Source organism: Lytechinus pictus, chromosome 15 (assembly GCF_037042905.1).
Source record: "Lytechinus pictus isolate F3 Inbred chromosome 15, Lp3.0, whole genome shotgun sequence".
NCBI lineage: Eukaryota > Metazoa > Echinodermata > Echinoidea > Temnopleuroida > Toxopneustidae > Lytechinus > Lytechinus pictus.
Window position 1 is genome coordinate 24,724,767 of NC_087259.1, and position 13,705 is coordinate 24,738,471.

Below are 13,705 nucleotides of genomic sequence, written 5' to 3' on the forward strand. Positions count from 1 at the left end.
ATTGTTCATAATTGACTGGGAATGATAACTGACGTATTTTCCTCCCTTATAAAAGCAACATGAAACAAAATTTAAACATAAGAAATATAAAATATATATTTTTATTTACATTTGGCTCCCCATAATTTTAGCACATGCAGAGTTAGACCTTGGTCTCAGTTAAACCTGACTTCCGAATACGGGCCTATATCTTTTAGAGTGTACACAATCGGATGGTAATAAATCAATGACATGTCATTTTCTCAGACAATTGAACATGGTTATTACTGTACCTTCAGTACAAATCATACAAACAAATCATTTCACATCCGTTCATAAACAAAAAACCAACAAATAATTGAAATTAATGTATTTTATATTACATGACGTATAGGGTGGCTGCTCGTTTATGACGTCACAAATCCACAACTTGAATTCGAATAACTTTCTTAACATTTAATGGATTTTCCTCAAACCTTCACCAATAATTTTTTTTCCACAACAAACTTTTCTTCAGGGTGAACTTCCACTTTAAGTGACTGGTTTTAAAAAATGGGGTTTGCCTCTTTCTCAAAATAAATCAAGCCTAGCAATTGAATGGAAAGGATATTACCTTCTAAGTTCTTGGTATTTTTGGAACGATTTTTAATCAGAAGCCTATTTAGCAGCAGCATATAGATAACTAGACGCAAAAGAAAACTAAATATCATTCGCAATCTAACAGGAACTACATGCATGGGAAATGTAAACAAATATAATCTTTTTAATGGTCTACAAAGTCTAAATACGATCCTTAATTGACTATAGCTTTAAAGCCTTATGATATACAGTGCGTCCCAGAAAAAACGAAACCGAGATTTAGCGATGATTTATCATAACTTAATCACAAATACAATAGACAAATGACCTACCAATGTAAAGCTTAGAATCTCCTCTTTCATCTGATATTACTTAAATTATTCCTCATTCACGCATGAGCGAGCAAAAACAATTTGAAGAAAGGATACCAAAAACTCATTTGGCGGGGGGTATCTGAATTTCAAAAAGAAAATCACATGTCTTAAAAGTTCAATATCTGCTCTTTAATTTGATACCTCAATTACAGAAAATGGTCAAGAAATAACAAAGTTCTGGTTATTTGAAATAAGGCTTGAATTTCCATAATTTCATTAAATAAACTGTTTTCACCAGTTTCCCACAGAAGCTATCGCATGGTTAACAAAAGACTTAATGCATGGCTGATCGTAAACTAAACGGAGTGTCGAGTGAGTTTGAACGCTAGCCTGTAAAACCTCTTCATTTTATGAAATTATTGAAATTCAAGCCTTATTTCAAATAACCAGAACTTTGTTATTTCTTGACCATTTTCTGTAATTGAGGTATCAAATTAAAGAGCAGATATTGAACTTTTCAAAAATGTGGGTTTCCTTTAGAAAGCCAGATACAACCCGCCAAATGAGTTTTTGGTATCCCCTCTTCAAATTGTTTTTGCTCACTCATGCGTGAAGGAGAAATAATCTTTCTGGTACGAAAACCTTTTTTTTTTATTGAAGACCTTTTTTTTTTTTTTTTTTTTTTGCTTGTCAAATTTTTTGGCGGCCGATTTTGCCCCCCCTGTGGAAAATCCTAGGTACGCCACTGGGCCACCCCAAACAATTTTCTTTGGGGTGCTGCGTGTATTATTCTCCATAGGCAGCACCCCCAGGTATTTTGGAAGATGTGTAAAAATTAAAAAAAATGTAACCAAAATGACCCTCATTTTGTAGTGAAACCTTTTTTTTTTGCTTTTCAATTTCTCTGAACCAATTTCACCTTTCATTTTGTAGTGAAAACTCGTACGGTCAAAAAATCGTTCCCAGGGCCCTGAACAAGTATATCATTCACAAAAACACTTAATGTATGATAATAAAATACTCATTTAACTGACAATAAATGACCTTTGAACTTGATCATGTGACCTGAAACTCGATCATATAAGGCTATCAGTGATACTTGATTACTCTTATTTCCAAGACTCATGAACTATATAGCTCCAAGTACTTTCAAAGTTATGATGACACTTTGAAAACTTACAGTTAGTGAAGATTTCGATGCTGATTCCCCAAACATGGTCTAAGTTCCTTTACCCTAAATGACATTTGACCTAAGTAATTTGATCTGAAACTCAGGTTCAGTGATACTTTATTATCCTTATGTCGAAGTTTCATGAAAAATGTCCATATACTTTCTTTCTTTCTTTTATGATGATATTTCAAAAGCTTAACCTAATTGGTTAAGATTTCAATGTTGACAACCGCGGCAGCCGCCGCAAAAGCGGCGCCAATAGTCTCGCTCTGATCTATGCAGGCGAGGCACAAGCCATTACGTAGACATTAAACCATACTGGGAATTGGAACTTTCCAAACTACAAATAAAAAACAAACAATTTGGATGTAGAAGGGAAAAGGGCCCTCGTATTAAGACAAATAATATAATTATATATAATTTACCACCCTGGTTCTTAATTATATCCCTTGTAGTCTCCACTGAACTTAGTCACTCTTTAAATAAAAAACGAAAACCTTGCATTTATGTATCATCAATAAAGTCCCAAAGTGATTAACACGATATAGCCTCATATCAACTACACATATATACATATGGATCCAAAGCACATAATATATGCATGGTCTTACCACCAATCAAAATTAAAGACTAAACGATAATAACGATAATAATGTTTGGGGGCCTCGGCGTTTCTTCTCACAATTCTTCTGAAATAATAAACTTTGTCAAAACTTGGTTTCAGAATGTTAATCTTCTTTATGCCTTATGTACCGTTGGAATCGGAAAGAACCGGAATTCTCAGTACCTCAATACTGTTTATTGATAATCTATATGCTTTGCCTTTTTTCATTACTATTTTTTTTATTTTGTACTTATTTTTAATCATTCAAATTTGGTAAATATGTGATTATTACCAGTACCATCCCTGTCTCATCTAAACACTTCACATCTTTTCTTATTGATCCTAAACCAAAATCGATATATTTTACACCAACAGACGAAAATGAACTAGCTGATATAATTTCTGGACTGAAGAATAAAATGAGTTCAGGGTGTGATGATATTAACATTCTCTTAAAAAGGACTTTGACAGACATTGTCAAACCTTTGACTTACATTTTCAATTTGTCTCTTTCTACAGGAGTTGTATCATCATCATTAGAACAAGCCTGAGTAATCCTTTTTTTTTAATGGTGACAACATCGTGTTGGTTAATTATCACCCCATATCATTACTGACTTGTCTTTCGAAGGTTTTGGAAAAAGTAGTTTTTATACGTACGACAAGGTTTCTTAATTTGCATAAAATTGTGTTATCCCCTGCAGTTTGGTTTTCGCGAAAAAATATAGTACTACTCATGCCCTGTTAACAATGATCAATAAGATTACTCATGGTATTGGCGCATATGAGCACAATGTTGGGGGTGTTCCTGGACTTCTCCAAGGCTTTCGGCACAATTAATCATGATATCCTATTGTACAAGCTTGATTATCATGGAATCAGAGGGATAGCCTTGGAGCGGTTCAGGAACTACATCAGCAGCAGGCAGCAGAATGTTTTCATAGCAAATGTCAATTCTTCTACCAAATCTATTTCATGTGGAGTCCCTCAAGGCTCAATTTTGGGTCCGCTTCTTCTTTTCTTTTTTTTTGCTTACATTTATGACTATTATAAATCTTCAAATACTTCATCATTTATTCTTTTTGCCGATGATTCAAATATATTCTTTTCCAATAAGGACCCTAATAGTCTCGGAATGGATCAAAGCCAATAAATTATCGCTTAAATATTAAAAAATAGAATAAAATAATCACATGCTCTGTAGCAATATCATTGATGAACTCACAGGTAACATTATTTTTGATAATATCAATATTCAAAGAGTATTAGATACGAAATTTCCAGGGATAACTGTCGAAGACAGCCTCTTATGGAAAGAAGATAATACATGTAAAATAATTTCACGGAATGTTGGAATTATAAATAAAATCAAATTCACCTTCCCCACTCGTATATTATTCAATTTGTACTCTACGCTGATCCTCCAGTACTTGAACTATGGTATTATTGCATGGGGGGTGCTGACTTTCATTTGAATAGACTTTTACTACACAGGAAAGAAAGCATTATACGCAATTTGTCATTCTCGTTATCGAGCACACACGAAATAATGTTCTTTTTAAAACTCACGGTATTCTTAAGATACATGATCTTTAACATTATAATCTTGGATCATTTATGTATAACCTAAATAAAGATGAACTACCACGTGCATTTTACTCTATATGTTTACAAGAAATGTCATTATTCATCACTACCCTACAAGATCTGCTGGACTTTTCCATTTACCTAGAACAAGGACATTATTTACAAACAAACTTTTTATATCTTCTGGCAAACTCACTTTCACAAGCCTACAATTCATAGTTTCAATAGTCTGCTAACGATATTTTGAGGATCTTCTTTTCTTCCATACAGTGGTGTACCGTGGGTCAAGGCATGGGGGCACCAGCAAAAAAATAAAGTTACTTAGTGGACGCGCGAAGCGCGCTCAATTGCCAGGTATACTGACCTAATATAGTCATTTTAAGGACTGTGCCACTAAACGGATATGTATCTCACTGATAACATAATGCGAAGCGCGAGCTGAAAAATGTTTGATATTTTTTTACCTAAAAAAGGGACATCATAAGCATTTTTTTATCGTGGTACTTGTCTGTCTCACCAAACAATCAATGCGAGCGCGAATCGCGAGCTGAAATTTGTGTATATATTGACCCCAACTAAGTTGAGGATTTTTTTTAAGGAATTAATGAAGAACATATATATCTCACTATAAAGTCATTTAATGCGAGCGCAAAGCGCACAATGTTTTCAAGTCAAAACATCAAAAGTTGTCAGCTCGCGCTTCTACCGACAGTGATAGGAATGTCCTAGTTTAAAGTCTATATTTTTTTAATTCAGCTCGCGCTTCCCGCTCACATCATATATTTAGTGAGATAAATATTATCTGTAACTATTAACTCTAAATTTTCCCTTTCGGGTCAGTACTATACCAAAAATTTCAACTCGCGCTTTGCACTAGAATTATGTTTATTGAGATACACAGCTTGGTCAATTACATATGTGGACTCTACAAGTTTGTTCTTTATACAAAAACGTGTGAAAATGTAAAGTTTTCAATTCAAAATATCTAGAGTTGTCAGCTCGCACTTTTGTACCGACAGTGAACCATTTTCCTTCAAGTTGGACAGTGCTTAAAATGATCCCTTCGCGCTCGCATTATGTTTATTGAGATACATAGCTTGTTCAATCATAGATGCAGAAACTGAGTTTGTTTTGATGTAAAAACATGTGAAAAAGTTTAATTTTCAAGTCAAAATATCAAAAATTTTCAGCTCGCGCTTCGCGCTCGCATTATGTTGACTGAGATACACAGCTTGTTCAATTACAGATGCAGAACATGAGTTTGTGTTAATGCAAAAACATGTAAAAGTGTTAAATTTTCAAGTAAAAAATATGCACAATTTTCAGCTCGCGCTTCGCGCTCGCATTATGTTTATTGAGATACACAGCTTGTTCAATTACATATGTGGACTCTAAGTTTGTTCTTTACACAAAAACGTGTGTTTAAAATGCGCTCGCATTATGTTTATTGAGATACATAGCTTGTTCAATTACAGATGCAGAAACTGAGTTTGTTTTAATGTAAACACATGTAAAAATATTTAGTTTTCAAGTCAAAATATCCAAAATTTTCAGCTTGAGCTTCTCGTTGGCATCATTCATTGATACCCTTCTTTTTCATTCGATTAGATACCCATCATGTTCATGATTGCAAAAAGTGTTAGGAAGTCCAATTTTCAGGTTGTGAAAAAATCAGTTCACGCTCGCAAAAATTTCGTAGTTCTATGCCCACATTTTTCATGGTTACATTGCTTTTTTACTGTGTTCTATTATAAAAATGCGCTTGACCAGTCCAGTATTCAGGCCCAATATCTTAAAAATACGTAGCTCGCGCTTTGCGCTCGCTCTATTTGATTAGTGACAAATGTATTCTATTAATGAGTCACTGCAAACAGTTAATTAACATGTCCTTTTTAAGAAAGGTTAATTATCAGCTCGTGCTCTCATGAATTGTTATATATACGCATATTATTCACGCGCAAAGTGCTTTAGAATGTCCAGTTTTCTGGTCGGAAATCATTCAGCTCGCGCTTCGCGCTTGCATCAATTGTTTGGTTGATATAGCCACTCTCTTCATGGTTACAATCGAGTTCTCAGATCGGAATATAATTTTTTTCAGCTCGCGCTTTGCATTTGCTCTATTTGATTCGTGAGAAATGTATTCTATCAATGATTCACAGCAAACAGATAATTAACACGTGCTTTCTCAGAATAGTAAATTAAAACTTTCAGCTCACGCTAGCATGAAATGCTATATGCATATTATTCATACAAAAAAGTGCTTACTAAATGTCGGAAATCAAAATTTTCAGCTCACGATTCGCGCTCATCAAATTATTGTTTGTTTAATATATCCATCCTCTTCATGGTTACAATTGAGTTTTCAACGCCACTGCTTCCATGTATTCTTTGGTCGACCCCTCCCCCTCGAACCACCCACCTTGAACTAAAAGGCTCTTTTTAATACATCCTCCGTCAACCCTCCTCGGCACGTGCCCATGACAACGTACTCCATTCGCCTTTGCCAACAGGTCCTCTGCTTTGAAACCCAACATCTGCATCAAGTCCTCAGTCTTCTTCCTATCCATCAACTTCACATCACACATCGCTCTCATAGTTGCTCCCACCGGCGTACAGATGAGGGGGCCTGGGGCGGGGCTCCCCCCCCCAAAAAAAAAAAAAAAAAAAAAAAAAAAAAAAACTTGGATTGGATGAAAAACTTGGATAAAAATGTCGAAATTTTTGCTTGCTCGCTTCGCTCGCTGTTTTTTTTTTAATATTATACGATACGCCAGATCGAGTCCCCCTCAAAATGTTTGGCTCATTACACCACTGATTGCTCCTTCTGTCCTCAAAATACCCATCTCATTTTCGCTCAGACACCATGACTCACTTCCATACAGCATCACCGATCTCACACAACTCTTATACACCATTCCTTTCATTTTCCAAAGAAATCTTTTCCCGTGTCGTAGCTCTCCACATTCCCTAAACTTCACCCGAACCTTACTCTAGCTGTTACAGCCGCCTAACATCCACCACCCACACAAGATATTTTATTTTGTCTTCGCAATGTGACAATTACAAAGAAAATTGTTTACCACTGGTATATATAGCAAGAAAAAATAGACATACAAAAGTCATGAACAAAGTAAACAAAGTAACGAACAATCAAGTTACTTAGGTGAGCGGATATAATGATGGTACATTTATAAACGTAATACAGGCGCGTATCCAGGATTTTGCACCCGGGGATCCCGACCTAATTCTGGCACCCCTGTGAACTATTCGGAAAATGCCCTCCCCCCCCCCCCCCCACCTGGCCAGGCAAGTGCCTTAAATACATGTTGAATTATCTTATTTCGTAATCACGTGAAAAAAAGGCAATCAAAGACCAATTTTTGTTTAATGTGTTCATGAAAAAAATTATCCAGGAATATGTTGTAATAACACTTTTTGAAGAAAAAAATATATGCGACCAGAAAGCATAGAATTTTAAGCACTTTGGGGTTTCAATTTAGTTTAACTTCTCATCAGAGTGGTGGGCCTTACTAAAATTATGTGTGCGGGAGCTGTGATTTCTTTACCAGGGGTGGATCCAGCTTTCGCCAATAGGGGGGGGGGATATTTTCATTTATACTTCCCGATCGGACATTCTAAGCACTTCTTGCAACCGTGAACATAATGGGTATGCGTATATCTAAACAATATTGATGCGAGCGCGAAGCGCGAGCTGAAAATTTTTGATATTCTGACCTTAACTTTGGAAAATCTATAAGTACTTTTGGTAATCAAGAATAGGATGGGTATCTATCTCAACATTTTATGCGAGCGCGAAGTGTGAGCAGACAATTTTTGTATTTCTGACCCAAAACTGGACATTCTAAGCGCTTTTTGTAACTATGAACAGGATGGGTATCTATCTAAATAATTAATGCAAGCGTGGAGCGCGAGTTGAAAGTTTTTGAAATTCTGACCTAAAGTAAAATTTGGGCATTCTAAGGACTATTGGTAATCATGAACAGGATGATTATCTAACAAATTGTTTTATGCGAGCGCGAGCTTAAAATTGTGTATATTCCGACCCAAAGTTGGACATTCTAAGCACTTTATCTAACCATGAACAGGATTGAACCTTATCTATCTCAACATTTTATGCGAGCGCGAAGCGCGAGCTGACAATTTTTGAATTTCCAAGCCAAAACTGGACATTTTATACATTTTTTTTTAACCATGAACAGAATGGGTATCTATTTAAACAATTGTGCGAGTGCGAAACGCGAGCTGAAAAAATGATGTTCTGACCTAAAATTTGGACATTCTAAGCACTTTTCGTAACCATGAACAGGATGATCATCTAACTTAGCAATGGGAGCGCAAAGCGCGAGCTGAAAAAAAACGAGATTCTGCCTTAAAATCTGGACATCTTAAGCACTTTCTATAATTATGAACAGGATGGGCATCTAATTAATCAATGCGAGCATGAAGCGTGAACTGAAAATTTGTGAATTTCCGAGCCAAAACTGGACATTCTATACATTTTTTGTAACCATGAACAGGATAAGTATTTATTTAAACAATTAAGGCGAGCGCGAATTTGGACATCCGAGTAAGCATTTTTAGTAATCATGAACAGAATGAGTATCTAACAAAACATTTTATTCGAGAGCGAAGTGTGAGCTGAAATTTTTTTTATCTTTCGACCCAAAGTTGGACATTCTAAGCACTTTATCTAACCATGAACAGGATCGTCACCTTACTAAACACTCGATGCGAGCGCGAAGAGCGAGATGAAATTTTCTGATATTCTGACCTAAAATTTAAAAATTTCTAAGCACTTTGGTAATCATGAACTGGGTGGGCATCAGCGCCCCCTACATGTATATCGAACTTCAGTTAGGCGCCCCTTGGTCGAACATCAATTTGGCGCCCCCTATATTTGTCGAACATCTATTCTGCCCCCCCCCCCTAGGTCGAATATCAACTCGGTGCCCCCCCCCCCCCTCGGTTGAACATCAATTTTGGCGCCCCCCCCCCCCTTTGTCGAATATCAATTCGGCGCCCCTAGGTCGAACATCAATCCGGCACCCTAGCTATGTCATGTATGTCGAAAATCTATTCGGCGCCCCTTGGTCAAACATGAATTCGGCGCCCCCCCCCCCCCTCGGTTCGGCGCCCCCTATGTCGAACATCAATTCGGTGCCCCTAGGTCAAACTTTAATTCGGCGCCCCCCTAAGTCGAACATAAATTCGGCTCCCCCTATATCAAAGTTCAATTCGGCGCCCCTTTAGGTCGAATATAGATTTGGCGCCCCCCCCCCTCGGTTGAACATCAATTTCGGTGCCCGCCCACTCCCTTTGTCGAATATCAATTCGGTGCCCCTAGGTCGAACAACAATTTGACGCCCCTAGGTTGAACAACAATTCGGCGCCCCCTTATAGGTCGAATATAGATTCGGCGCCCACTATATCGAACTTGGATTCGGCGCCCCTAGGCCGAACATCAATTCGGCAACCTAGCTATGTCATGTATGTCGAACATCTATTCGGCGCCCCTTGGTTAAACATGAATTCGGCGCCCCCCCCCCCCTCGGTTCGGCGCCCCCTATGTCGAACATCTATTCGGTGCCCCTAGGTCAAACTTTAATTCGGCGCCCCCCTAAGTCGAACATAAATTTGGCTCCCCCTATATCAAAGTTCAATTCGGCGCCCCTAGGTCGTACAACAATTTGACGCCCCTAGGTTGAACAACAATTCGGCGCCCCTTTAGGTCGAATATGGATTCGGCGCCCACTATATCGAACTTCGATTCGGCGCCCCTAGGCCGAACATCTATTCGGCACCCTAGCTATGTCATGTATGTCGAACATCTATTCGGCGCCCCTTGGTCAAACATGAATTCGGCGCCCCCACCCCCCTCGGTTCGGTCCCCCCTATGTCGAACATCAATTCGGATCCCCCTATATCAAAGTTCATTTTGGCGCCCCTAGGTCGAACACCAACTCGGCACCCCCCTCGGTTTAACATCTATTCGGCGCCGCTATAGGTTGTATATAGATTCGGCGCCCCTATATCGAACTTCAATTTGGCGCCCCCTGTATATTATGTAGAACATCGATTCGGTGCCCCCCACCAGGTCGGACATCAATTTGGCGCCCCCTATGCCGAACGTTTATTCGGTGCCCCCCCCCCCCCTTATGTCGAGCATCAATTCGGCGTCCCTAAGTAAAACATCAATTTGGCGCCCCCTTCCCTCTTCTTTTTTTCATCCTTCTCTCTTTCTTTCCCCTTTGTTTCTTTTTCTTTCCTTCTTTCCCTCTCTTTTCTTCCTCTTCCATTTTTCGTCTACCTGGGGGCCAGGGCCTTGAACGCCCCCGAATACGTGCATGTTATTATTATCATTATTATTATTACAATTATTATCATCATTATCATTATTATTAATATTATTATTATTATAACATTTATATTTAAACAATTGATGCGAGCACGAATTTGGACATCCGAGTAAGCATTTTTGGTAATCATGAACAGAATGGGTATCTAACAAAACATTTTATGCGAGCGCGAAGTGCGAGCTGAAAATTCTTGATCTTTCGACCCAAAGTTGGACATTCTAAGCACTTTATCTAATCATGAACAGAATCGTCACCTTACTAAATTATTGATGCTAGCGCGAAGAGCGAGATAAAATATTTTGATATTCTGACCTAAGATTTGAGACATTTTCTAAGCACTTTGGTAATCATGAACAGGATGGGCATCTAACTATAAGCATTCGATGCGAGCAAAATTGAGTTTGACCCCCCCCCCCCCCCCCCCCCCCAATGTGAAACATGAAATTGGTGTGCCCCCGGTCAAACATCAAATTGGAGGCCAAAAGGTCGAATATGAATTTGGCGCCCCTCCCTAGGTTGAACATTTATTTATTTATTTCAATATATTTAACCAGGGTAGCCCACTCAGCAATAAACTTGTCTCCTGTGGGGCCCTGGAATACATGATAAAAACAGGTATAAAAACATTTAAATACATACAAAATATATACAGAAATATTCTAAATAACTTAACTCATATCATAACAGAGAACAGAGTAGCAAACATACGGAATCGTTAAAAACATGATACTAATTAACAAAATTACACATAAAAAGTTGATTTCAAATTTAAAAGGCAATAATAAAACTAAGTTTCTGTTTAAAGATTGATAAAGATTTTGACTGTTTCAAATTAAATGGCAAGTTGTTCCAAAGTAAAATCGCTGAGTAAGATAAAGAGTGTTTACAAATTTCGGTATGAGTTTTTGGGGTGATCAAATTATCTTTTGCTGTATATCTAGTATTAAAACAATGAGAGTCACTTGCAAAAGTAAACACATTACGATAGAATTCCGATGACAGACCATTGATACATCTATACATAAAAATACACTTAAACTAGATAACGCAATCGTTGAAGGGGAGCCATTGGAGTTCACGAAACATTTCTTTTGAGGGGGTATAAAAATTACATTTTAGGATTAACCTAGCCGCTCTTTTTTGAAGTTTAATTATACGATCTGTGTGCATATTGAAACGCAACCCTCAGATTTCACAGCAATAATCAAGGTGTGATTGGACTAAACATAGATGTAGAGTCTTGAGGGTATTTTGGTCAACATAAGGCCTAACCCTTCTTAGCATACCTAGGCTGTCATACACCTTTTTACATACATTATCAACTTGGTATGACCAAGATAGGTGTTGATCAATTATGACTCCAATACATTTTATCGTTGTACATCGTTCTATAACATCTCCATTAAATTTGATAATTACATTTCCCATAGAAAAATTAGATAGCTTTTGTGATGTCCCTATCAACATACACTTTGTTTTATCCGTGTTAAGTTTTAGTTTATTTACGTTTAACCATTCTTTTAAGGAATTCATATCATCTTGAAGCTTATGTTGAATATCTTGTGCAGACGTACTGTAAGCATATAATGTGGTGTCGTCTGCGTACATGGTAATACTACAATGTTTTAGGGCATGAACCAAATCATCGATGAATTTGGCGCCCCAGGACAAACATCTAATTGGCGCCCCCATGTCGAAGATGAATTCAGCGTGCCCCCCCTCCCAGGTTGAAAAACAAATAGGCGCCCCTATGTCGAACATCAATTCGGTGCCCCTAGGTCGAGCAACAATTCGGCGCCCCCAGGTCGAACATAGAATCGGCTCCCCCTATATTGAACTTCAATTAGGCGCTCTTAGGTCGAACATTGATTCGGAGCCCCCTTAAGTCGAACATTAATTCGGCGCCCCCTCGGTTGAACATTAATTGGGCGCCCCCTATGCCGAACACCAATTTGACGCCCCTAGGTTGAATAATATCCTGTAGACAAGTGATAATTCTGATTTTAACTGTCATTGAATTCACTCATTACTGTACAGAACCCAAGTTACTCTTTTATTTATTATGTATATATTGTTATTTTATGTTAACAGGACCAGGCTGAAACACAGTCAATCTGAGCCTGTTATCCTGTATAAAGATATTTTAATATTAAATAAATAAAAATAAAATAACAATTCGGCGCCCCTTATAGGTCGAATATAAATTCGGCGCCCCTAGGTCGAATATCTATTCGGCGCCCCCCTCTGTTGAAAATCAATTCTGCGCCCCCAATGTCGAGCATCAATTTGGAGCCCCTTAAGTCGAACAAAGATTCGGCGCCCCCTATATTGAACTTCAATTAGGTGCTCCTAGGTCAAACATGAATTCGGGACCCCTTAAATCGAACTTCAATTCGGCGCCCCTAGGTCGAACATCAATTCGGCAACCCCTCGGTTGAACAACAAATCGGCGCCCCTATGTTGAAAATCAATTTGACGCCCCTAGAATAAACAACAATTAGGCGCCCCCTATACGTCGAATATATATTTGGCGCCCCGTATATCGAACTTCGATTCGGCGCCATTAGGTCGAACATCAATTCGACGCCCCCCTCGGTTAACATCAACTCGGCGCCCCCCATGTCGAACATCAATTCGGCGCCCCTTGGTTGAACATTAATTCGGCGGGGCCCACTATGTAGAAAATCTATTCGGTGCCCCTGGTTCGAACTACATTTCGGCGCCCCCTAGGTAGAACAAAGATTCGGCACCCCCTATATTGAACTTTAATTAGGCGCTCCTAGGTCGAACATTAATTCGGCGCCCCCTTAAATCGAATATCGATTCGGCACCCCCCTCGGTTGAACAATCATTCGGTGTCCCCCTATGTCGAACACCAATTTGACGCCCCTAGGTTGAACAACAATTCGGCGCCCCTTATAGGTCGAATATAAATTCGGCGCTCCCTATATCGAACTTCAATTCGGCGCCCCTAGGTCGAACATCAATTCGGCGCCCTAGCTATGCCGAACACCAATTCGGCGCCCCTAGGTCGAACATAATTCGGCGCCCCTCTATGTCGAACATAAATTCTGCACCCCCCTCGGTTGAACATC